General features: G+C 39.0%; 1 protein-coding gene and 1 long non-coding RNA gene across 3 annotated transcripts in view; one reads left to right on the top strand and one right to left on the bottom strand.

The window, feature by feature from the left end:
* SORBS2 (sorbin and SH3 domain containing 2) overlaps positions 1-8,382 on the bottom strand; it is a 175,917-nt gene extending 167,535 nt beyond the window's left edge. For both annotated transcript variants that reach the window (XM_040643396.1, XM_008710467.2), the window contains exon 1: positions 8,120-8,382. The gene's annotated coding sequence lies outside the window, so the exon portion shown is untranslated. The remainder of the gene's footprint in view (positions 1-8,119) is intronic.
* Positions 1-26,018, top strand: part of LOC121105654 — a 242,725-nt gene that overhangs the window by 49,915 nt on the left and 166,792 nt on the right. The window lies entirely within an intron of this gene.

Here is a 26,018-nt window from a genome sequence, read left to right on the forward strand (position 1 = left end):
TCAGTGCTTGTATAAATCTTTTTCTTTTTTTTTCTTTTTCTTTTTCTCTTTCTTTTTTTTGAGAGAGAGAGAGCACATGAGCGGGGGTGGGGGGGTGGGGGGGAGGGACAGAATGGGAGGGAAAGATAGAGAATCTCAAGTGGGTTCCACGACCAGGGCAGAGCCTGATGCAGGGCTTGATATCATGACCATTAGATAATGACCTGAACTGAAATCAACAGCTGGATGCTTAACTGACTGGGCCACCCAGGCACCCCATGGACTAATCATTTTCTTTTTATTCTTTGGCTATTAAATCTAATCTATTTTATACCTTTGTGTTTTATAACTGGTAGAATGGCACACTTTGAAAAATCTTGACATGAAAGCTAGTCTACCATTTGCTATTTACTAGAGACATAAAATGGATGATACAGCAATTTATCTGGGCGTCAGTGTCCTCATGTGTACATTGGGGAACATAATGCCTGCATGACCAAACCCATATTAATAGTAATACCACCCTAGATTAAAACAGACAATCAAGGAGATCAAAGTAATTATTGAATATGAAATGGCTATGCATTTGGTGAAACAATAAACATACAACTATTATCTCTGATAATACTGAATATTAAATAAAATTACAGGTGCAGTCATTTTGCAGGTAGACTTTCAGTTTCTAGGGCAAAGTATGGAACAGTCCTGATGGCTCATGCTCTATAGCAGCTCATCTCCTTTTCTTATTTCTACTTTTCACCCTTCTCAGTTATATCTGCTTAATAGGGTCTGTCCTGTGCTTCATCTCCCTAATCATCTTGAATCCTGGACAGCAGTTGTACTAATATGTGCACCTAACTGTGAAAATTTCCTTCTCAAAAAATGAACACCAGCCCAATATACATTTCCAGGGGTCTCCTGTCAGACCTAAGTTTTTGCGATACCAATTTTCTGGATATTCTCTGTCTACTGAGTTTTCTCTCCTCTGAGTCTTTATTTCCATCACCTTCCTCCATCTGAATGCCCTCCTACCTGAGCCAAAGACTTGATTCAAATATAGCTCTTCCCTCTGTGAGAACCTCTGATCTTCTGGTACTATCGAAGCCTGATTCAGTCCTAACTCTGTGCTCCCATGGCACTGAGGATGTCAGCACTGCCCATCTTTTTTTTCTTTTTTTTTTTTTTTAAGATTTTATTTATTTATTTGACAGAGATAGAGACAGCCAGCGAGAGAGGGAACACAAGCAGGGGGAGTGGGAGAGGAAGAAGCAGGCTCATAGCAGAGGAGCCAGATGTGGGGCTCGATCCCATAACGCTGGGATCACGCCCTGAGCCGAAGGCAGGCACTTAACCACTGTGCCACCCAGGCGCCCCTAGCACTGCCCATCTTTTGATGCATGTTGGCTGGCTGTGTTGTCTGAGTCTTCTATGAGACTGTTTAGGTGCACGTGGCATGATTCTTTGAACATGGTTAATGGCAAGGCTTGTGAACAGAGTTCCATATTCATTTTATAATCTTGATTGATCATATTTTAAATAATGTAAGATGTTCTTACATCTATTTAAGGAAGAAACATCCAATTTCTACCTTTAAATGTTGCATTTAGACTTGAAGATCACATCTAAGACTTTCAATCTCCCACCAAAACTGACAATAAGGAACAATTTGATCATATTGGATTAAATTTGTTTCAGAATCACAGAAAGGTAAGTATGCAAGGGCAGCATGTGTCCTGTTAGCCTGAAAAATCAAGAAGGGCTATCCTTACATACATATCAAGTTATTACCAGCTACAGACTGAAAATCCATAAGCAAAAAGAAAATTTTCTTCAAGTGAAAAAGCAAGTGGCTTTGAAAAGTTAAACTAGATGCTCTGGCCTTGGTTTCTAATAGTTCCTTTAATAAAAGGAACTAGGGCTCCTTGAAGAAATGGCTGATTTTATGACTGAGGCAGGAAATATATACAATGAGCCTGAAGCATCTTGTAGTACCAGGGAAAAAATCCTCACAATGGTGAGATTATGTCAGAGGCCATGGCAGCCTTGTGAAAGAGCTACCCATGGCTTCATCTGGAGCCATTTGAAGAAGAGTTTGGGCAGCCACTTTCCTTAAGTAGTATCGGATTATAATGCAAAGTATAAAATACATATCCATGTGTTCACATTGATACAAATGATTGAATTTAAATATGCTGGGCAGAATAGACAATCTCCCATGCAGAATTCCAAATAATTTATGTAGATACTCCATCAGGAAGAGGAGTATAACTCCCTACTCGTTAAGTGTGAGCTGTGCAAAGTTACTGCCTCTGGGAGAGTACAGTAAGGAAAGGAGGAGAAAGAGTAACGGTACGGTGGAGAAACCTGACAGACACTCCCTCAACCAGGTGATCAAGGTCAACATCAACAGTGATACCTCATGTTGATAGTATGTGCCCTTGATATGACGTGATGAGAATGGCACCTTACCTTTGTGGTCTTTCTCCCCAAAACCCGTAACCCAAGTCTAATCATGAGAAAAACATTGGACACATTCCAGTAGAAAGATATTCTACAATATGCCTGACCAGTACTCCTGAAAACTATCAAGGTCATCGAAAACAAGGGAAGGGTAATAAACTAACACCGCCAAAAGGAATCTAAGGAAACATGATGACTAAATGTAATATAGTATTCTGGATAGGGTCCTGGGACAGAAAAGGACAAAAGAAGAAGGAGGTATAAACTAAGAAAATAAGAATGAAGGATGGACTTTAGTTAACAATGTATCAATATTGTCCACTAATTGTAACAAAGTTACCATATTGTCAGATGTTAATAATAGGAGAAACTTGGTGTGGGGTTTATGGGAACTCTGGTCCCATCTTCACGATTTTTCTGTAAATTTAAAATTGTTGTAAAATAAAAAGTTTAGTTAAAAAAGTGGATATTTTGTTTTGGCCTGAAGGCCTCCCTCATATCTACTTTATTTTTATCCTAGTATGAATTATTCAACAGTTACTAAACACAGCTCTACCTGGGGCACCCTTGCAAATGCTCTTCTAACTCAGGGGGCTGTGGGCTAGCCTTGTAATGGGTATGAATCTCATAGTCCCCAGAGCTAACTTCCTTGGACTTTTTCCTTCTCCAACAACTCAAGAATGGCAAAATTTGCAGGGAAGACCTTTGTTTCTCTTGGAAAAAGAGAAGGGGAAATAATAGAGAAGAACCATGAAAAAAGAAAAAAAAAACTAGTTGAACCAAGAGACTCAGAAAGGCCTTCTGCCCAAGGACAGAGGAAAGGGGAGTGTCTTCCTCCCATCTCCATCCTGACGCTAGCCAGTGGCCCAAATGCGCTGTACTTCCTAATGCGTACAGGAGTGATTTAGAAGGTCCCTGGGGTCTCCTACTCCATGATTCTCCAGGATGAAGCCCAGGATGAGAGTGGTATTAAGGAGACCTGACTATCCCCTGACAGCAGTCTCTGCATTTAAACCTACAAGAAATGCCCCCATCTTTTTGACAGTCCATCTTGGATAAGTAAGAGAAGGTCTTAAGATCATTGTGGTGTTTGGGTATTATAATTAGTAAAGCATTATTTAAAGTACTACTTCTTATTTCACAGAAAATTATAATGTCCAGATAAAAAATAAAAATTTAGTTGGAGAATGATGACCTTCCTGGAAATGATTGTTTTATCTGCTTCAGGTCAATAACCCTCTTCAGCCTGTCTGGGTGGGCACCCTATTGTGTCATCATCTATCACTGACACTAGTTTTTTTTTTTTTTTTTAAGAAAACTAATGTAATACTATAAATATGGGCTGTAATAATATATTCTTAAAGAATAGGTAGGTGCTACATGGACTCCATTTTTCTGACAATAAAGTAAGCACAAGAGAGGATTTTTAAGCGACTGATTTTTGTGTTTTTAAATAACTAGTGAAGTCATTGTTTTGGGTTTTTTTAAAGATTTTGTTTGAGAGAGAGATCACAAGAGGTGGAGGGGGGCACGGGTAGGGACAGAGAGAGAGGCAGAAGTAGACTCCCTGCTGAGCAGGGAGCCTGACCCCAGGACCCTGGAATCATGACCTGAGCCAAAGGCAGATGCTTAACCTATTGAGCCACCCAGGCGCCCCTAGAGAGCTCACTCTTGAAAGAAGGTCTTTTCATGATTTAAAGAAACATTTGCATATGCACAAATTTGAAGTTTATTTTCAGCCTGGTATTTTTATCTTTTCCCTTTTTCTATTTTATTATGGATGATAGTTTTCAAAATATCAAACTCTTTGTACCATGATGTGTTTAGGGAGAACCCCCCACCCCCCCCGGTTGGATGGTCCTGAATTATTTTCTCTCATTTCCTCAACACCTCCATTTGTGCATTTTTCTCTCCTCTGCTCTATTGTATTAGTTTTGGGATAACAAAATCAGCTATGGTACATTATGAATAGTGAAGTCAGCGTTAAAATGCAGCTCCTACATACAAGATCCCCAAGTTTTGTTATTGTCAGCTTTTCAAATGCCTTATTCAGTATGGGATCAATTACAGACATTTCATACATCACCTGCTAAAAATATGCAAACTATCTTTAATAAGATGTTCTTTTGTATTAAGAATAAGATTATGAAATTTTCAAAATGAAATTTGATGGCAATTTAATTTTATAATGAATAACTGTAAACCTCGCTAAATTTAGTCAAACTAAATCTTTAGTGAGATCACAAATTTGTTTTTATGAAAATCCCTTAAATGAGTTCAGAAATACTCCAGCTAATAAAAAGACATCAAATCTTAGTTCTCTGGGTGGCTTAGCCTCTGTAATGGTCATAGTAGCATGAAGATCTTTCTGAAACTGGCTCATGCAAGTTCATCTACAACTATGTAGGTCTCCTAATTGGTCATATTTTTATTAGGCATTATTTACCATTTCTGGAATCCTAAAGAAAAGAATGTAATCCTCGGTATCTTTAATGAGAAAAATAATATGCCCCCCTCTCCCAAATCCAGTGTTCAGACAATATGTATTTATATGATTAACAATAGAAGATAATGTTTTCAGAACCTGGGCTTGATTATTTTTTGTTTTAGATGTGATAGATTTGCTGAACAAAGCTCACAAATCCCCTCTTCCTCTCTATTTCCCCCACCCAGCGTGCGCGTGCTCACACACACACACACAGCCCTTCACAACCCTGCACCATATGACTGTTAATACACACATCAGCTCTAGGTCACCCAGCTTTTCTGAAGGAAATTGACTCTGCTGAGTACTCCTTTATTCTCAGTATACGTTACATTACAAGTAATAGTACTGAACTTTTCAATGCTTACAATGTTCCCTAGGAGTGTATCAGTTGAGCAGGGGGAAAAAAATATCTGGAAGTTTATTATTTTTCCACCAATATATTTGACACCACCGTTGGAGGGGGAACAAAAGGCATACTGTCAAACGGATAGACCTGGACAAAATGTTACTGTTTGTTCCTCACGAGCACAGAGGTATATTTAAGCAAAGAAAGACATTCCATGACTCTCCTGGGACTTCCTTCCTTCAGCTGAATTATACCAACATGTTCACACCACTGTGGTTCAGACTGTGTTGGAATTTAAAATACAGACTTCTATTTGCCAATGTTTAAATACCACAGCTATAAAAATTCATATTAGGATTGAACCTGGCCTTAAAATATCATAGAACAAATGAGAGTGTATTGGGAAAAAAATGTGTGTACACATGAAATTACAGTAGAAGATATGAAAATAAGGGATGTCCTTGTTTGACAGATTCTCTACTTATACAATAAAGCCTCAAAGTCACCAGAAGTCATCAGGTTTTGGATTATGTTTCAAATCCAGGCTCACTGACATTCATGAAACTTCTGGTAAAACGTGGGCCAAGTTTCGAGCGAGGCTGAGGAGAATACTTCTTTCATGTGGAACCTGTGTGAAACTCAGTGGCTTTGGCTGGGTCTCACCTTGAGCTTCGCATTCAAACAATCCAAAGTTTCAGAGTAAAATTAAGGGGTGAAGGGAAACAAGCAAACCACACAACAATGACAAAGCAGAAAAAGAAGACTTGCTGGAGAATGTAACGGCTATCATCTTCCAAACCATTTCATCTTGGTGCCCCTGGATTCCCCAAATACCTTGTATTGCCTTCAGCAATACAATTGCACTCAGCTATGCCAAATCAAGGCTTCCTACTTCTAAGGGGAAGAAAGTTCTAGACCCCCAAAGGTCCCAGGAAGCTGTGAAGCACCTGCTCAAAATAACTGGAAGATTTAAAATGTTGACTGTATGCAGAAATGTGATTATTAACATACGCCTTAGAATGCAGATTTGAGAGGGAAGAGGTAGCAATTAAGTGTCCAACTTTTGGAAATTAAAAAAAAGGAGAGGCTGGCTGATCATCTCTAGGTGCTCCTACTACATTCAAATTCTAGGGATTATGTTGCATTTCTGCCTCCTCTGAAGAGACCTCTCCCACAGCATTCTTCAGAGCTCCACCCCTCTGGAAACTCGTCCTGGGCCACTTGCTTCCTTCCTTCTTAGCCAGGTGCAGGGTGCAGAGAGCAGACTGGGCCGGCTGTAAGGAGCCACAGTGCTTGGCCGGGACTCAAACAGTCTCCTGACAGGATTCGGCTCCTTCTACTCCTAACCTGCAACACAGCTAGCAGGGGGCGGTGTGCCAGGGGACGCCAACCTCCGTCTCTAGCAGAGGACTCGGAAAATAACAAACCAATGTGATCAGCACATGAATTTTCTTTAAAGTAAAGGGAACATTTAAAAGCCGATTGAATGGGAAGAAAGGGCTCCCCTTTGCCTATTTTAGGAAACACACTTTTTTAAAAAAATTTCTTATCCCTCATTCAGCCGAAGTTTCACCAGCATAACAGACTTTTGGCTACAAAGGGTTTTTCTTTGTCTCCCCCCCCACACCCAGTTTTCCTTTTTAAAAATTTTCTTTCCTTTTAATTTTTGTTCTTTTTATATATTTTTAAAGTTATCCAGAAGATCACAGTGTGTTTAAAATGCATGTTTTCTTTTGACATGTGGTCTGAGATACCAATAAACTTCTTTGGAGACAAGAATCTTTAAATTCCAAGGATTTCAGTGTCCATGTGAAAAAAGCACCATTAGGCCCCAAGGCACCCTGTATTCTGAGGCCAGAGGGCACGCAAGGGAGAGGTTGATAGAATCCGGTTCTGTGCACCGGCCTTTGCTGCCCTCACTGATCTGCAGCAGAGAGTTGTCATGCAGTCTGTATGGTGAGAGACCCTGCCTAAAAAAGTCCTTTTCTCTGAGCTGGGGGTTAACCTAAGACATCATCAGCAAGGAAAACCAAAGCCCATTAGATTATTTAAAGGAAATGGCATAAAAGCATTAAACAAACAACAACAACAAAAAAGACTTTACTGAACATACTGAATACCCACAATCAAAGTAAATGCTGTGTTTGAAGTTAAAGTCCACAGATCAAAATACTTTGCAAAATGTCAAGTGTGAGCATAAGGAGGGGGAGAGGAGAGGCCCAGAAAATGCACCAAAATATTGTACTGTCACATTATAGAAACCTGCTAGCAAAAGACCGTCGGCTAGGTAAGGCATTTTCAAAACTGAGTCACCTGAATTGTGCTAGGAGCATACAAAAAATGAAACAAACAAAGAAACTGTTCGAATTCCACACTAGCAATTAACAAACCGGGACGAAGGAACAAAATAAAACAGAGCTGTCTCATTGTCCTTAAAGACCAATTACTAACATTTTCTTTGCTCAGGTGGTTGTAACTTTTTCCTTTTTTTTTCTTCTTTCTTTTGGTGCCCTGAGAAAGTTAAAAATAAGTAAAACAGTCTAAACAACAAAATGACGATGTCTGGAAGCCCCCCTCGCTGCTGGCACTCACGTTAATTAGAGTTCTGATGAGGCTCAGTCATAGACGAGTGTGTATTGTGGGTCAACATGACAGAGAGCTTGGAGCAAAGTTTAAAAGTACAGCCACAAAAAAGGACAGATGCCACTGCTGTCTTCGGGAACACCATATTCACCTGGAAACCGTTTGCAGCCCCCGCTTATTTTCACCATAAATGAGTTCTTTAAAAGACATCAGTCATAAACATATCATAAACCAATTAAATAATTCCAGAATAAAAATCTTACCTACAGGCAGCTGGGGTTCAACGGTTGCTCTAAACAGAGGAAGTAGGAGTCAGTGGCCTTTTACATGTAGAGATTGTTTATTTAGCCCTTTTTAAAAGGTCTTGAACTCCAGAGGTTTAAGATTAAGTCCAATCCAAGTGTCTGAAGGGAAAAAAAAAAGGCAAGAGAGAAGGCAAATAAGAGAGGGAAAGAATCCCAGCTGCTGGGTGGTGCTACTGTTCTGAGAGCATTTGAGCTATTTTCAGCATTCACAGCAGCCGGAGTTGTCTGCAAAGGGATGAAAAAGCCAAGCCTGGGTCGCCAGCTCCCTCCCCCTTGCCCCACGTGGTGGTGGGGAGGGAGCACGCACCAGGAAACCCACAACTTGGTTCACTGTACAACTACTCATTTAAATTTTGGGGAAAACTGCCAGCGCTATTGAAAACGACAACAAAAAATCTTGACTGAAATCTTAAAGAAACACAGTGCCTTGCCATAATCCTCAAGTTTTCAGAATGACTTACCTGATTTGTTGAAAATAAGATGTCCTATGTGTGCCTTACTGAGAGGGAAGATGTTTCTTCTGATATTTACTCGCTTAGATGGGTCTTAAAAAATATTTTAGATCTCTCTGAGGAATATCTGTTCTCACCCTCTCCTTCTTAAGACTGAAGACAAATGGTTTATTTCTAGCACGCACCTAAATTTCCAGTTTCATCAACTATGCTATTTTTGAAAGCTACTGGGTTAAGCTGTTGACATTTCTTATCTGTTGGCAGAGACTGGGGACCATTCAGTGACATGATGCAGACAGACAGAGATCCCCTGCTTCTGCCTCCAAAGAAGTAATTCAGATTGGGTCACCAGCAATGACCAGCACACTTTGAGCTTTCGCTTTGTTTCTAGAATTATAAATCAAGATCTGGACATTCTATGCATTCATTCATTTATTCATTCATTCAGCAATTTATGTGGCAAGTACATCTGAGCCTCCTCTATGCCACACATTCTGAGAATACAATAGTGGGCAAAATAAACAGTGTCCTTGCCTCAGAAGGTTTATAGCACAGGGAGGCAGCAAGAATGAAGAATAAAGAGAATTTGTTATAATCTTTGATAGCCTCTTTTTCACATGAGGAGACTTCAGATCACAGCAACTGGAGATCGGGTTATCTTTCTACTATGACTGAAGGAAGACACTATACTATGGGTGGTCATCAGACCAACTTCTGGCTTCTGTGGCTTTACTCTGCCTTTTACAATACCCCTTAGAAGGAAATTTGTTACTTCCTACCCGAGGAAACATATAAGTACTAAAAGCCTCTAAACCATGTAGATGAAATCTCTGAACTCTTCATCTCCCTACTCCTGTAACAGAGAGAATGCTTAGGGGTGAGAAGGTACTGCTGAGAGCTAAAAGAAGGTGGAAGAAGATTCTCTGATCCTTCTTTAGTCCAGGGTGAAAACCACCTGGATTCATTTTATAATGAATGTTATGAAGGTTGGTTGCTAAAGGCTCAGATCAGATCCAATTGTTTCTTTGCAATGAAAGAAAGACACTGGAACTGATCATAGAAAATACTGAGGATTATGTATGATCTGTAAAGAAAAATGGCTACATGACTGCTATTTCAAGTGTGATAAAATAGTGAAATCCTTCAGCTAGCCTACACTTAGATTAAAACTAAATTAAAATTTATTTAAATTTTAAATTTAAATTAAAAAAAAGAACTATAATAAGTTTGAAATATCTAATCAAAATTTTAAAATAAGATTAACTTTATTTTAAAAATGGATAGTAGAATTTTAAAAGATCTCTATAGAATTGTGGAATTTTCTGTTCATTTATTTTAAATGGTCACATTTTACTATGTCTTAAATGCCTGTCCGTTTAAAAAGAGGATACTTACTTTACTTGGTCAAAATGATAGACGGTAAATCTGGCAAATTCTAGCCTCAGTTAGAAATTCTTTTTAACAGTTTTTACTTTTTTCTCATAGTAGTTTATAATGAAAAGAAAAATACATGTAAAAATTGGCCCTCCTCAAACTATCGAAGTTAATAAAACGAAGACTACTTAAGTCACCCATTATCTTTAAATTCCAGACTGCCTGCTTTCCACACCAACACTAAGAGAAGCCCGTTGCCTCACGTTTAACTATCATTACAGTCATTTTATGTCATGGTCTGCGCTTGAACGGGCAGGTCTGACCCTGCTAGTGGCTTCCATTCAGGGCAAGCCCTGTCTTGCCACATGACTCATCAGTCATTCCCCAGTGATCCCAACTGTCCAAACAGCTCCCAGTTAGCACCTTTCGACAGATTGGAGTCACAGAAGAGTGCAAGTTGGACTTCAGGCATATTTTTAAAAATGAGAAGATAGCATATTTGGACTTTTCTACTCACCGAACTACCATGACTTTTATAAGCGACTGGTGTCTAAGCAACTGTACTAATAGTACTAATGTTAATGATTTTATTTATATTTTTTTCTCTCTTTCATTTTTGTTTTTACAAATAAAATGCTTTAAAATAATCGCTTATATTGGAGTGGGCTTGCTATATTGGTGGAACACCAAATAGGACTTTGGCATAAGCCCTTCCCTGTAGAAGGAAGGGATAAAGCAGTACCAATCCACAGGCTTGTGGGAGAGCTTATATAGTAATGCACATAAAATGCTTACTGAGTAATGCCTGATGCATAGCAAGTACCCAGTAAAAATTAATGCTGTTTCTGTTGTAAGTCTACTTGGCTGTCCAATATGGTGGATACAGGGCTGTTGAACACTTAACATGTGGCTAGTCAAAACTGGGATGTCCGTATAATTGTAAAATGCACACTGGATTTTGAACATAGTATGAGAAAAAAGAATGGAAACTATCATATTAATTTTCATATTGATTATATATCGAAATGATAATATTTCAGACATACTAGGTTAAATAAGCTCTTTGGTTAAAATTAATTTTACCTATTTAATTTTATTTTTTAAAACGTGACAACTAGAAATTTTTAAATTAAATATGCAGCTTGCATTATATTTCTGTTGTGCACTGCCATCTTGGCCAGTGTTTCTCAAACTGTAGCGAACATCAGAGTTACCTGGAAGGCTTGTCAAAACGAAGACTGCTGGATCCCACCCCCAGTTTCTGTTTTAGTAGGTTTGGGGAGAGGCCTGAAATTTTGCATTTCTAACAAGTCCCCAAGTGATTCTTAACCACACTTTGAGAACCACTGGTCTTGAGCCTTGCTACTTAAAGACTGGTCCACTGACCAACGTCAGAGTTATCACTCGGGATCTTGTAGGAAATGTGAAATCTTAGGCCTCACCCATACCTACTGAACGGGCAAGTACATTTTAACAACATCCCCAGGTTATATGTGTTGCATGTTGAAATCTGAGAGAAACTAATGTAGAGTGGTGACTCTCATTCCTGGGTACATATGAGGCTTATCTGGAAAATTTAAAAAAATACCAGTACAGTGGACCCACCTCTAGAGAGTTTGCTTTAACTAATCTGGTTGAAATCTAATGTATCTAAAAAGCACCCCGGCCCCAAGGTGATTCTAATGTAAAAGCAAACACTGAGAGTTTGGTGGGCAGTGGGGCCCTCAGACCAGATGCAGAATTGCCAGGATCCAGAAACCAGACAGGTTCTGGAGGGGCGGTGAGGGGCAGATGTTTGGGGACTGTCAGGTGCTAGGAGAAAAACACTTGAACAGACTGGAGCTGGTGGAAACCACCCAAGGGCGGAGTGGGTGAGTGTTGCAGCCAGCAGGGGGAGACTGGCAGGAAGCGTCCTTGGCTTCTGCAAGTCTGAGCCCAGTACCCAGCTGCCCCAGATTTGGTGTTGCAGGGAAGACTGGATAAAGCAGAGCATAGCCTCGGTCTCTGAGGAACTAGAACACTAGGGCAAGCATTCAGTGAGCAGAGATGCAGGCTCAAAAAATAAGATGAGGACCTACTTAGAAAAAGAACATGGTCAATAGTGGGACCAGCAGCCCACAGAATTTCTTAAACTCTCCATAAGGACAGGATTGTTTTCAGAGGCTTGATCTGGAATCATCTTTCAGAGAGAGGAGGGGGGAAAAAAGGACAGAAGTGTTGAAAGTCAGTTAATTGTACAATTCTTTCTTTCCTCCCATGTGTGCAATACAAGTTGAGACTGCTCTCAGCTAAGTGGTGGTCAAATTAAGAACAATCTATGCTAAGACATAGTTGACACAGACCCAACTGTCCTAGAGGATATCTATATCTCCAGAGAGGATCTTGGTAAGTCATGGAACTCTCCATTGCTAGACCTATGAGGCAGATTGGTGTTCAGGAGCAGAGAGACCTGTTATTCTCCAGCACACCTCCGTCCCACCTTTAAAGAAGTGAGCACCATATTTGGAATGATCTCCCCAGTTTGCCAAACCACTGCTCACTTTTTCAGGTGGTACTGGAGCATTATGTGCTCCAGAAGCCTTCAGAAAACTAAAACCCTCACTGTCAGGGAGACTGTGGCCCACACTGGTAATAGTTAAAACTCCTAGTTCTGCATGCAGAGCCCTTCTGTAGCTTCCCTTCTCACTTTATTATTTGGTTGTTTCAGAAGACCTTAAAGATGTGTAACAGTGCTTAAGAACAGACAGTCTGGGGCCAGCGTGTCTGGGTTTGAATCTTGGTCCTGCCACTTTTCAGTGACCGTGCGCCTGTTACTTCCCCTCCCTGTGCCTCAGTTTCCTTCTCTGTCAGAGGACCTCACTTGGTTGTTGTGAGGATTAAAAAAGAGTTGTCCAAAAAGACTGTAGAAAATTCTGGCACATTGTGAATGCTATTATTGGTTTAACAACTCAAATATGGTAAAATGACTGCAGGTTTCCAAATATGGTCAAGTTTAGTAATTTTTTTGACACCACAGTGATTTCCAGGGACTTTTATGTGAGTGATTTCTTGAATACATGTATTTTGAAGGCTTGTTTGAGAGTTGTTTAAAAATTTTTTTTCCGGAGAGAACTCAGAATTCTCAATTGGTTCCTCGTCACTTCCTATTATTTGCAAGGATCTCAGGAGGAAGGAAGTGAATGTAGTTTTCCCATGAATATTGTTTTCTAGGTTACATTTTTCCCCCCTGAAGTCCTTTGAAAAGTAAGTTGCACTATAAATGTTCGAAGGCTTCCGTGGCCCATGTCAGCTGAGTAGCATTGTCTAATATTCCAGGAGAACAATGTATCATTCTCTTAGTCAAATATTTTAGTGCTTAGGGAGAGGCAGCAAGGCTGCCTGAAACACTGGCATGAGTTTCAAAGATGTATTGAAAAGGCAGTCAGAGTCTCGTGCTACAGAGACTGTAGAAATCAGATAATGCTGATGAAAGGAAGGAGTGGACCCCCACGTCAGGCGTGTTGGATGCAAAAGGAGGGCTAGATTAAGTGTAATAACATCTCTGATGCTTGTCTGCTTCAAACACGAAACAAAGTGAAGCACAAGCGATAAAAATGATTCTTGGCAGCATCATGCACTTAGTATCAGCCAGGCCATCTACAGGAGCCTCCATATGTTGAAAGCTGAACAAGGAATAAAGCCCAGAGCGGGGATCTCAAGCCCAGGAGCTTGAGTGATTTCAGACCAGGCATGCAAACCCCCTACGCTTGTGCTCTGAAACACAGGCAGAGGGACCGGGCTATAAACCCCTTCTTAACTCTAACATCTATGTTTTGCTTGGGTTTATATAGATTACATTTGGCAATCCCCATCATCACCTACATCTGCAGGTGTAATTGTTTGAGCGTTGTCAAGTCCAATTATTTCTACTGCCTGGTTACTGAAGTGAAGTGAATGTTTTTTAGGAGACAGTTTGCCATCATGTGTGCCATTATGCAGTCTGGGGCTGGACTTCACCAAATAAGGTGAAACTCTTAAGGAATGGCTAAAGAACTATTATCAAATGCAAGAGATTATATAGAACTAACTTCTGAAAACCTGTTAAAACTCAGTTTTCTGGTTAAAACTTTATTGGTGTTATATGTGCTGTCTGAATCCCACATATATTTAAAAAGTACCTCTGCTGTTTATATAACCGTGACTTAGCTTTTCTTGATATTTATATTCTATTGAAATTGAGGCATATGCAACAGTTGCTAATTATGGTATAAAAATCTTTAAGATAAGCCTTCTCGAAGTGGCCTATTTAAAGCTCTGCACGATCTTCTTACATCTCCACCCACATCTCTCTACCTACCTTCTAGCTCCTTTCTTCTAGTTTCTCTGGTCTTTCAGTTCCTAGGATGGGCCACATTTAGGCTTTTGCGTGCACCGTTCTGTCTTTCTGGAACACCTTCCCTGCTCAGCAGTTAATGCTGTGCACCCTTTGGCTAAAGTGCCCCTTCCTAAGGAAGGCTTCCCTGACTCACCCAAGGTCATGTGTTTTTAACTCTTGAACAATCATATTCTGCATTTCCTTGAGTGTCAAACTTGGTTGCATTTATTTCTGTGATCAATCAATGTATTTCTCCTCCATTATCCTGTAAGCGCCTGTTATCCCTTCACATTGTATTTCCCACCACATTGTATTTCCCGCACATATATTGTATTTGTGCCTGGCACAAAGTAAGTGCTTAATGTATACTTGTTGAATAAATGATCTAGTAGGTTCTGCAGAAGGCATTAGGCAATACATGATGACATCTTTGTTCCTTATTTAGAAGCTGTGGGATCCTCTCTTCTACCATGGGCAGAAGGATGCTAGTTATAGATAAGAACGTTTGAAGACGTACTTCTGTGCATATTCTTTACAAATTTGTAAAACACTTTGAAATCAAGGCACAGTATGAAAAATATCTTTTCTGAGGCATTCGAAAAATGAATTAACCCAATAATCCATGGCACATTTTCATCATTACTATGACCATAGAAGTTAATTTTAAGGATAGTCACACACATAAATAATACACAGAATGTTAGAAAAGTGTCCTTAAAACTCAGAGATGATGGATAAGCAAAGAACAATAAGGAACAGTTGACCATCATTCAAAGGTTAGAAGGAACTGTAGATTAATTATATCAAGTGCCTAAGAGAAACTTCTTCCAAAATGAATGCAAGTTGAAAATGGGAAACTTCAGAGATTGGACATGTTAATAATTCTTTCATGTTGTCCATCCTCAGAGCCAGACCTTCCTGCCTCTTTGTGCGACCTCTTTGTGTGTTCTGTGTGGCTTACAGATGTTGGTACAGTAATGATCCCTCTAGTTGTCATGTGAAGCCCGGGGCTGCTGGAGCTCCTGGACCAGTCACCTCTGGCTGTTAGCAACCTCACTTGTTTCCCTCAGTGTGCCTACAAATATTCTTACCTTTATGTATGCCAGATAGAGAGGTTTGGGGTGGGGGGGAATGCTCTAACAAGCAAGGTCAACCTACCAAAAACAGCAACAATAGTCTTATTCACAAAAGGAAACACAAGAAATTAGATGCTATGGGAGGGGTAGGTTAGAAACGTCAAGAAATGAGTAATGATATCTCAATTTTACAGAAAAAGATGGGGAGGCTGTGGGAATCCATCTAGACTCTCAGGACTGAGCTGGAGCTGGACTGGTCTCCAGTGGAAGGTGCAAGGGAGCCTGGCTGCCTGTAGCAGTGGGTCTTTTGTGTGCAGGCAGAGGGGTGGGGAGCAAATACTCACCTTTTGCCTTCTAGCAAGTGCCCTTCTTTTTACAGCAAGTATTTCTTTAAGGGTCATTTTCCATTGAAGTTTCTCTCTGATACATTTTGTTTTACAATCAAGTCTGTATTTCCATACTTATTACTCTTTAAAATAAATTCCATAACACAGCTGTGGCAGACACTGCTTCCTACTTACTGAGAATCTATGTTTGCTTTCATCTTTGCTACAGAATCCTGATAATATGCCTATTTCAAAACTTAGTTTCCCAGATTTTCTTGCAGTCAGTTCTGGCCAATAAGCTAAAGGTAAGACACTTCATGTACACGGTAAGAGCAGGGCGTCTCCAGGGAGGAAGGCTTCTTTGCCCTTTGCCTCTTAACCAGGCACTGCTCCTCTTAGCTAACAGAAATGCCGATTCCATCCTGGGAGGCGCATGCTCAGGGTGGGGTGACGGAGTTGAACCCACCGTGGGCTCCTTCTTGTCTGCGCTAAACCAACCTCTCACTTGAGATGATCTCTCACTTGAAGCTGGAAACATACCTGACACAATCATCTAAGAACTACTTTATGATATTAGGCAGGCGGAAAGATAGTAATAGACTATATAAATATATATAGACTCTATAGTTTCAGAAGTTTTGAAAGAACTTCTGGCATCAACAATAAGTCTTTACAACAGGGTGGTATTCCGTTTCCAAGCCTGTTATCACTTCCAAATGGAGTGAAAAATGCCATGACAGAGCCTATGTGTTTAAAGCCCTAAGAGCTGCATCATTTGAATATTTTTGGTTCTAAATATAGTGGTAACATAGTTGACCCTTTTTTTTCCCCTCAAACTAACATTGAATGATCAGTGAAATCAAGAGAAATGAGAACATAGTAATAATCTACAGGAAATACAAAACAGGAACCCGTTGTTTATCCTGTTCTTAGTGTCCATGGCCACAGCATTGTTCAGAAAACTTTGAACTTCTATGTAGTTGACCCAGCCATTAAAATCTAAATTGAATGATAGAATTTGTCCTTGTTACAGAAAAAAGTAATTTTGAAAAGATATTCAAGGCTGGTAATATTGAGTTTGAATATTAAAATATCCTTTAAAATTTCTACTTATACTTTTTTTTAAAGATGGTGAATGCTAACAGTCATAGTTGAGGGGAAGGTATGTTGGATGAGGAAACCAAAAATTTTCCAGTTTTAAATAAAGCTAAAGAAACACATACAATGTGGAAATTATTTTAAGCATTCTTGTCTCATGACTTCTGATTAAATACCATAAATTGAAGAAATGACTATAAATCATAATACATTCCATTTTATAACAGGCAGTCATGTATAAATATTTTGCCTTTCTATCAATATTTGCCAAGAGCATAATAATTGACAACAAGGTTCTGGAGGCTGTCTGCCAACGATCAAATCTGACTGTACTGCTTCCAACAGCGTGGCTCCTTGAATTTCCTCATGCTCAGTCCTCTTATTAATGAAATAAGAATTACAGCAGTATTTGACTCAGATGATTGTTATGAGGAAGAATGAGTTAAAATATGCAAAGCTTTTAAAACAATGCCTAATATGGGGTGCCTGACTGGCTCAGTCTGTAGAGTATGAGACCCTTGATCTTGGGGTCATGAGATGAGCCCCATGCTGGGTGTGGAGATTACTAAAAAAACCAAAACAAAACAAAAAAAACAACCAAAACTTTAAAACAATGCCTGATAGACAATAAGTACTCATAAGTGTTGGTTTTGCTGTTATCATCATTGTCTCAGTGATACACAACATAAAGTTAAATCATGGGCTTTGAGGATAAATAGTCATCAGTTAGTTTTCTCGTTCTGCCCCTTATCAGCTCTTTGATTTGGGCATGATCTCTGAGTCTCAGTTCCCTCATTTGAAAAGTGGGGATATCATTAATTACCCTTGAGCATTATTAAGAGGAGTGGAAACCACAACCAGCACACAGCAATCATTAGTAACTTTTAAACATCAGAAAAAGATCTTGGCAAATATATTCATTAATCTTCACAAATACATGTACTTTTACTTTGTTCATGGGGAAAATGAAACAGATCAGACACACCTAGATACTGAATTTAATTTCCTTATAACATTTCAGATAGCTCATATTCAGACTCTTATGGGTATTTTCCCCTCAATTTTAATTTTAAATAAGAATTCATGGAATTGTCAAGCAACTGGATTAAGAAAGTTCTCATCTCTGCTAACTTTATCTATGGCTTTAGCCTCTTTAAAGCAACAACATTATCATCTTATTTGGTGAGTAGAAGAAGGTTGAAGAGGAAAGATACTGGCATTAAAAGAAATAACTTGGAAGAAGCAGAAGATTGACTTTGTAAGGCCCTCATAAGAGTCTATCATACGCTTAGCAGATGGGAGAGGCAGAATTATAGTCTTATTCATCTTTGTTACAAACAAACATATCCTCCTTCTAAAATGATAATGAATGACAATTGAAATATAAGTATCCCTCTACTTTAGCAATTATTACATTGTAAAAAAAAAAATCAAGGCTTTGGAATCACACAGAGCGGACCTCAAGGCTTAGTTTCCTGAGTGGCAAGGACTGTCACTTTGGGCAAATTAATCTGTCTGAACCTTGATTTTCTTGTCTATAAAATGCAGACAATACCAACTACCTGTTTGGGAGGGTTTTGAGAGGATGGAATGAGACTCTGTGTGGAAATCAGTTAATTAAGAGCCTGTTGCAGAATAGGGTTTAATATATTTAATATAGATTTAATACATTGTTGTTTCTGTTTATGGATCTTTTTCTTACTGAACTGTAGACTGCGTAAGGACAAGACTCCCTCTAAAAACATAAGCACAGCCAGTTGCTAGAACAGTGTCTGGTCGTTAGAATGTACTGTGTGTGTGTGTGTGTGTGTGTGTGTGTGTCAGATGAACCAAGACAGGGATACCCTGAATGGAAAACTAAAACAACCACAGACATGCACAGAAGGCCTCATTTGTTTAAGTGAAAATAGCTGAGGGAGACAGGCATTGGCAAACGGAACCGATGTTCTGGGGAACAGATTTAAGTAGAGTGAGTAAAGGACAACATTTTCTTCACACAACATATTTAGCAGGGAGAGAGAAGGGTTCTCCATGGTGATCCTTATGGTACCTGAAGGGATGATAAATAGCGTCTTTAAATGGGGCTATTTCTATATGTTACCTGTATTTTCTTTCATTGTAGAAAGATGGTAATGACTTTATAGATCCATGATTTTTGCTAACTTTGTCTGATTTCTTCTTTAATTCACAGGAGTTTTTATATAAAACTCAAATCTTCTAATTTCTCTCTGAACCCCTCCTGCCCCCTCCCACATTCTCTCTTCCCCAAACCAGGTGTCTGCACCTTCGGGACTCATAGGTGACGTATCCTAGGTTGGCAGGCTTTACGTAGCGGTCCTACCCTAGATCTTGGCCTACAGTATTTCTCAGATATGGCACAGTTTGGAGATTTTCAGCACCAATTTTGGAATCCCATATTTCTTACCTTTCATTTAACCTTAAATCATAGCTAGAAGAAACATGACACAACCTACCTAATTGTCCCCTTTACAGTTTGACTTTTGGGGTGCACAGGATCACTTTGTGGGAAAGCCATTACTAGGACCAGGGTCTGAGAGGCATTGTTGCGGTGGGGGTGAAAGGGCATTGACAGTGTATTCTAGATCTGAGGTGGGAGAGAATTCCCAGTCCTGTCGGTCTGTATCTTGGGCACCAAGTCTACTCCAGCACCAACTGCTACTTCCTTTTGCCTGTGCAAGTAGCTTTGGTAGAGATATGCCCTTCATGCCCTTCACACGCCCTGGTGAACTAAGTTGGAGGGTAATGCTACCTACAATAGTAGACTCATTTAAGTATCAGGGGATAATGTCAAAGGCAACAAAAAGAGGTTTTCAAAGAGATAAGAAAATAGACAGGAAGAGTAGAAACTCCCAATAATTTTAGTGAGAAGGTATTCAGTGGGGGAAAGAAATAAACAGACTATACCTTACAGAGAAAAGTAAAATTTGGAGCTCCGAAGCTTAATATTAAATTTTAATTGCGGCATTGACCAGACTGTGGAGTAGGATAAAGTGATCCTAGGATCAGTCAATGATCAGAGGAGAATGGCACTGTTTATGATAAGTAGAAAAATGGCTTAAGATGAGATAATTTTGTGAGAAATTATTTTTATTAATGCAGGGCTCACTTCGTAAAACTCTCCTAAAAAGTAGAAACCCACAGGGGAGCTGATTTTGTAGCGTTATGTTAGAATGAGCTTATTGGGCAAATTTTACAATTACACCCTGTAATGAATCCTACCTACAAAAAAAAAAAAAAAAAGACAAAGAGGACTAGATTCAGGTCGTCCTTAAATTCACATATATAATAGGGGGTAAGGGAAGAAGGAATTGGAAAGGTCTTAGCAAATGATGCCTGTCGCTGGCGGCCAAACCTGAGCTATAAATTGCCTCGGCTCTACCATTCGGTAACCTGAACTCTGTTTGTCATGTTGCTGATTAAGATCTATCCCCCTGGCCTCTTTTTAAAAGACTTGGCGCACAATTTGAACACCGCTTTGAGACTCCAACCTGGACTCCTGCACCACATTCTATTTTGGGTGACCACAAAGGTGCTGGAATTTCAGGTAGTAACAAACACCACAACCTGTAAACTAAAGAACCTGAGCTGCTAAATACACGATTCCGTGGTTTCAGAGCACCTCCAGGCTGCGGGCTCCAGTTATTCCCTGAGGAGTCAATCTAGACCAGGTTAGGTCGTCTTTGTTCTTCTTCCAGTTAACAGAATGTTGTTCTGTTCCCCCTGTCCCTTGAACCCTCAAAAATCAGGGTAAAGTCCATTTTTAAAGCTTACTTTTGTGCTGCTTTGAAACGGACTCACTGTTCATGGGAAATGGTATTGCCTCCCTTCCATTCCTGACCATCTCCATCGAGAACTCAATTTTACTTACTCTAGCTCAACTGATCTGGATTTGAATTAAATACAAAGATATTTAGAGCTTTCATGTTTCATGCAGAAATTATTCAAAATAAAGTCAAAATAATTTTATTTGTCAAGATATAATTTATCAAATCAGTTATGTTACATTTATAATTATAATTTACATATTATAATTATATTAACTATATATTATATAAGTTAGAAATATAAATGAACTTATATAATACATTAGATATAATTTATCAAATAAAGACATAATTTTATTCTACAAATTCATCTTTATTTTTGTTTTTAAAAGGATGAATTTGCATGGTAACTTCAGAATGCATTAGTTTCTTAAAATGGAATCATTCAAGAGACATATAATATTTACATCACCTTTATTTTTAATGCACTATTTCACTAAACTCTTTTTAAGTATTAAAGAATTCTTGAAAATGTACATAGTGAGGAACGGGTATGTAATTTTGCTGGTGTTCTTGCTTCTCAACCATCTTCTCACTGTCTTAGGGCATTTGGAAGTTCCAAAGTTTTTATTTGGAAATTCAATAGTTTTGAATTTGAAGTTTCTTCATACACATAGAAATACATATAAACTCGTGCTGTTTCCAAATCAAAGTGAGCAGTTCCTTATGGGCTGTGTTCGCCATTTCCATTGCAACAAGAAACAATTTATCTACTATGACTAAAAAGTCTTGTGAGCAGTCCTTGCTAATGTCTAAGCTGATGAAACATGGCTCTAATTTCACGGACTCCAGGGAGGTAGGAGCGTTAGGGTCTTATTTCTCACGACTTATCTCCATTCCCTGCATCAGTGGTTATGTTAACTCTGTTCTGAGAGGAACTGGCATTGGGGTAAGATGTAAAACACAGAAACAATGAAGTAAGTCAGTCAGTCTCTTAGCACATACTGATTAGTGTCCACACTCACACACACAATGCCACATTTAAACCAAGACATTCCAGATTCTCACTGACATGATAATCACTGTGGCTCTACAACTGAAATCATTGTATCTTTGTCATTCCATCTGTTGAGAATGCACTAATAGCTTTCCCAAAAGGATAAGGACTATTAACTTCAGGAATTATTAGAAGATACCTGAGTAGCTGAGGGATTCTAAAATTGGAATTGTTTCCATCTCAAAAGACCCTAGAAATGTATGGACTCATATTCTACGCCATTTATTTGCACACCCACTCACACTCTTCGATGGTCAGTTCAAATAAAAGAAACTGTAATGATTTTAATATCAAGAATGTTAACTTCCTCCTTCTTACAATAGTCCCATGGGCTGGTAGAAAGTCTCTCTCATTTCACAGATAAATACACTAAAATGTATTTATCACCTATTGACTTTATTAGTTAAGGGCACAACTCAAGATTCCCTGTTCATATTTTTCTGAGATGAGCCACTTTAGTGACTCAGCATTGACTCAGATCACTGAAATTGTCCTCTTCCACATCACATAAATGGAAAGAAGCTGATTTGGGTACTTGGTTATAAATATTCCCTAATGTCTATTCTCTGAAAAATTTGAACATTGACTTAAAAACCATGAGTATGGGGGAAGAGTAATTAAAAATATCAATGTGATTTTAAGGTATGCCGCAATATGCTGCTTGTAATGATGCTGATTAAATGGCATTTTTCATAAGCAACTTTGAAGGTTTTTCTGAGTACTAATTCTGAAATGTATGCTAATTTTCAATACAACTTAAAAACTACACCTGTTTAAATTAGAATAAGTATACTTTATTATCAGTGGTGTGCATAAATTTACCACCTACATAAGAATAAAAATATGGGAAATACACTTATGAATATTGTAAATGTTTAATAAAAAAATTTTCACATTACATATGATTATATGTTTTGTTTATACAGGCTCATATATTCATGAATTGGGCAATTCCTCCTATGCAAAGTATAAACAGACCTTAAGAGAATAAGCTTCATGAGGGCAAGAGCTCTGTCTCATTCTTAGAGTATAGTGCCTAACTCATATGGAAGCCTTACCTCATGCTGATGAAAATAAATGATGGAATGATGGACAAACAAAGTTAGGCAACGCAAGTCAGGAAGTGGATATTGAACTGTGACTGCTTTGAAGTTGATCTTTCGAATTGTTCTTTTTTTCCTCTTTTTTTTCTTATTTTAAATGAGTAATCTCTTTCAGCTAGTGTGTTGAACCTACTGTGAAATGGAATTTATCAAAAAAGTTATTGCTCACACTTCCTATCTCTCATTCCAGGTAATCTCTTAAAAATGCAAAAAAAAAAAAAAAAAAAAAAAGATTGTTTTTCCCAAAAAGTACAGACTCTCAGAGTGGCCACTTTTCTTCTTTAGATCAGAGTGCTCTTAACAAAAGGAAATTGTTCAATGTGTACTTAGCCACAGGACTCTTAATTCTCCCCTAACTCCAACTGAACTGTATTTGGTTCCAAAGTAGAACTAATCATTCTTAATCCGGAGGTAAAACCATGGCTGCCAGTAAACAGGCCCAGTGACCTTGAGCACAGAAAACCAGCATGGCCGCCATCAGTTTCCTAGCGGTGCATCTTCCAAGTCACCTCCTCAGTTAGAGTGGAGGCAATTACAACAGTGAAAGGGAATTGATAAAAATATTTGTTTCAGGAGATTTTTGTATGTCAGTTTGTTTTCTTTTTAATTTCTGTAGCCTAGCATCATAACATCATCATTAAATGTCTAAGCATGATTGGGGCCACGTAGACTTCCTTTGTTCCTCATCTATCTGTGCCCCCTTATTTCGAAGTTTCATAATGTTAAGTAGATTTAGAAAATATGGACAGTCAAAAAGAAGGAAGGAAAAACCATCTACAACCTTAGCACAAAGAAATAATCATTATCGATCTTCTAGATTTTTTTTTTTTCTCTCTCTCTCTCTCTGCCTTTTTATTGTTGCGCTATTTCTGGTCTTTCTGAATAAAGAAACTTGGTGCATTCTTGTAAATGAATGTTTTCATAAAGCCCAAAACAAAAACATGAAGAGGACGATAAAATGGAAGTTATAGCATTTTCTTTTGGCTGATCTGTACTTCCCACAAATAGGCAGTCTAGAAAAATAGAGTACAGGGTTTGGAATCTGGCCGACCCAAGTTTGAATCCTACCTCATATGTGACCCTGTGCAACTTGTTTAGCTTCTTAGAGCCTGTTTCCTCTTCCGTAAAATGAGAATAATTCCTCATCAGAATGCTTCTGTGAATAGTCAATGAGAGGTATTTAAAGAATTTGGCAAGCTGCCTGACACAGTATGCATTCAGTGAATGCTAGCTATTATTATTATTTGTAAGAATACTTACTGTTATTTTACATTCCTGACTGACCTTGCAGATCAGAAAGCTCAACACCATGTGACATGAAGATTAATTTTAGATCAGTCCAAGAAAAACATAATTAAGCAGGTAAATCTATTGGAAAAAGACCATGTAACGCATTCTCAAGCAAGTACTTTGAATTATAGGATTAATTAAGATTCTTCTCTGTTAGCATAGTTAATAAGCAGGATGGTTATTCTTTGAAATTAAGATGTTTAAAAATAGTGATCTCCCTCATTCTATCCTAACATCATATTTGCAGTTACTACTTTGCATAATTTGTGACCAAAAGGTTAGTTTGCCCTGGTGTGATACAACACAGTCAAGACCAGAAGACATGTAAGTGTGTCGTTATTCTCTTAGAAGTTCCTTTGAGTTTTAAGGTTAACTTCAAGTTTAAGAGCTATACTGATCATTGGAAGTCTGGTGGGTTTTATATTAAGGAGTTGTAAATTTAATTATTGTGGAAATTTATTTTTATATATTCTGTGTAGTTTGTTGCTGTTTGTTTGCTTGCTTTGCTCTGGGCCCTGTCAAGTTCTATTATGTCAAAACCTCTGGAAGATCTCCGTTTCTCTTTCATGCCAGGAAATGTTTTTAGTAATAGCATAATTATTTATTGAGAGCCTGCTATGAGCTCAGAACTGCCATAAGTACTTCGCATAAATTATTTCATATGACAGAACGAGTGGTCCTGCGATCTAGGCATAACATCCTCATTTCTCAGGTACCAAACCTGTGGCCAAAGGGTGTTAAGTCACACGCCAGGGGTCACACTCCATGATGGTCAGGTCCACACCTGGACCTTCTCCTCTACAGTTCTCCACAGGCTCCTGCCCTGGCTGCTCCCTTCTCTCCTGCAAAATCAGGGGGCCTTTCATGCAGGATCAGAGGAACCTTGTCTTTGATAAGGCACATACACAGGGAGAATCAATTATGGGATATCAAATAGGAACAAGTCTTTCTTTCACACTTTCTTTATCAAAAGAAAAAAGGACTATCATTTACTGACTGTTAAAACTAAGCAACCAAGAGTAAATAACATCAAATTGTTTACTAAATATAATAAATGGCAAATTGTAATTTGAATTTTTATGATAATCCCATAAAGCAATGACAGGCTGCAGAGATAGGGCAGAGAAAGGACATGGGGAGTCAGATGGGGGAGGAGGAAGGAGGAAACGAGACCGGAGCAAGGAGAGCAGGGAGGCGCACTGATATTCGTGTTTCTAGCACCAGTTTGGTGCTTGGTGCTGTTCAACGTAGCGGACCACTACTTTCATAGATAACGTGCTGCAGGGACTCTGAAATTTGTCATTAGGTTGGCATTTAAAGATAGATGGAGTTCCATTCACAGAAAGCTACCAACAAAAAATTCGAATAATACATCTCCGAGCACTGGGCTGGAACTAGAGCTGCAGACGTACAACCCACCCCAAACTCTCGGTATTCTGCTTGTCTGAGGGAATTCCAGGTTATGTTCCCCTGGTCCAAAGCCCCTCCCATTCTCTGAGGAGGACGCTCCATCTTTAGACTTCCATGTCAGATGCTCTCCTATCATGGGAAGGGGTAGGGAAAAATGGTTTTCTAGAAGGCAGAATGATGTTGAGGAGCTGCTGGATATCTACTTGGTTGGGGGCTCGGTGGGCCCCCTAACATGAGGCAAGAATTGGGGTGATGATGTTCTGGCATGATTGAGGTCCCATCTGCGTAGGGGTATGTGGGGAGCGTATGGCAGGACTCGTGTATCTCAAGCACCCCAGCCTGGGAAGAAGTTGCTTTTCCTCAAGCCAGAAGGACTGGCTTCCAGGAGTGATACCCCATATTATTATCTCATTAATCATCTTATTAAATATATTGCATTTGATTCACAAAAGGCAAGAGCGTTCATGTATGATGCATAAAAATGCAAGTTGTGTGCAACGTTGGCTGCACAGGCCTGTTACCTGAGCCTTGG

Source organism: Ursus maritimus, unplaced genomic scaffold (assembly GCF_017311325.1).
Source record: "Ursus maritimus isolate PB19 unplaced genomic scaffold, ASM1731132v1 scaffold_28, whole genome shotgun sequence".
Lineage (NCBI taxonomy): Eukaryota > Metazoa > Chordata > Mammalia > Carnivora > Ursidae > Ursus > Ursus maritimus.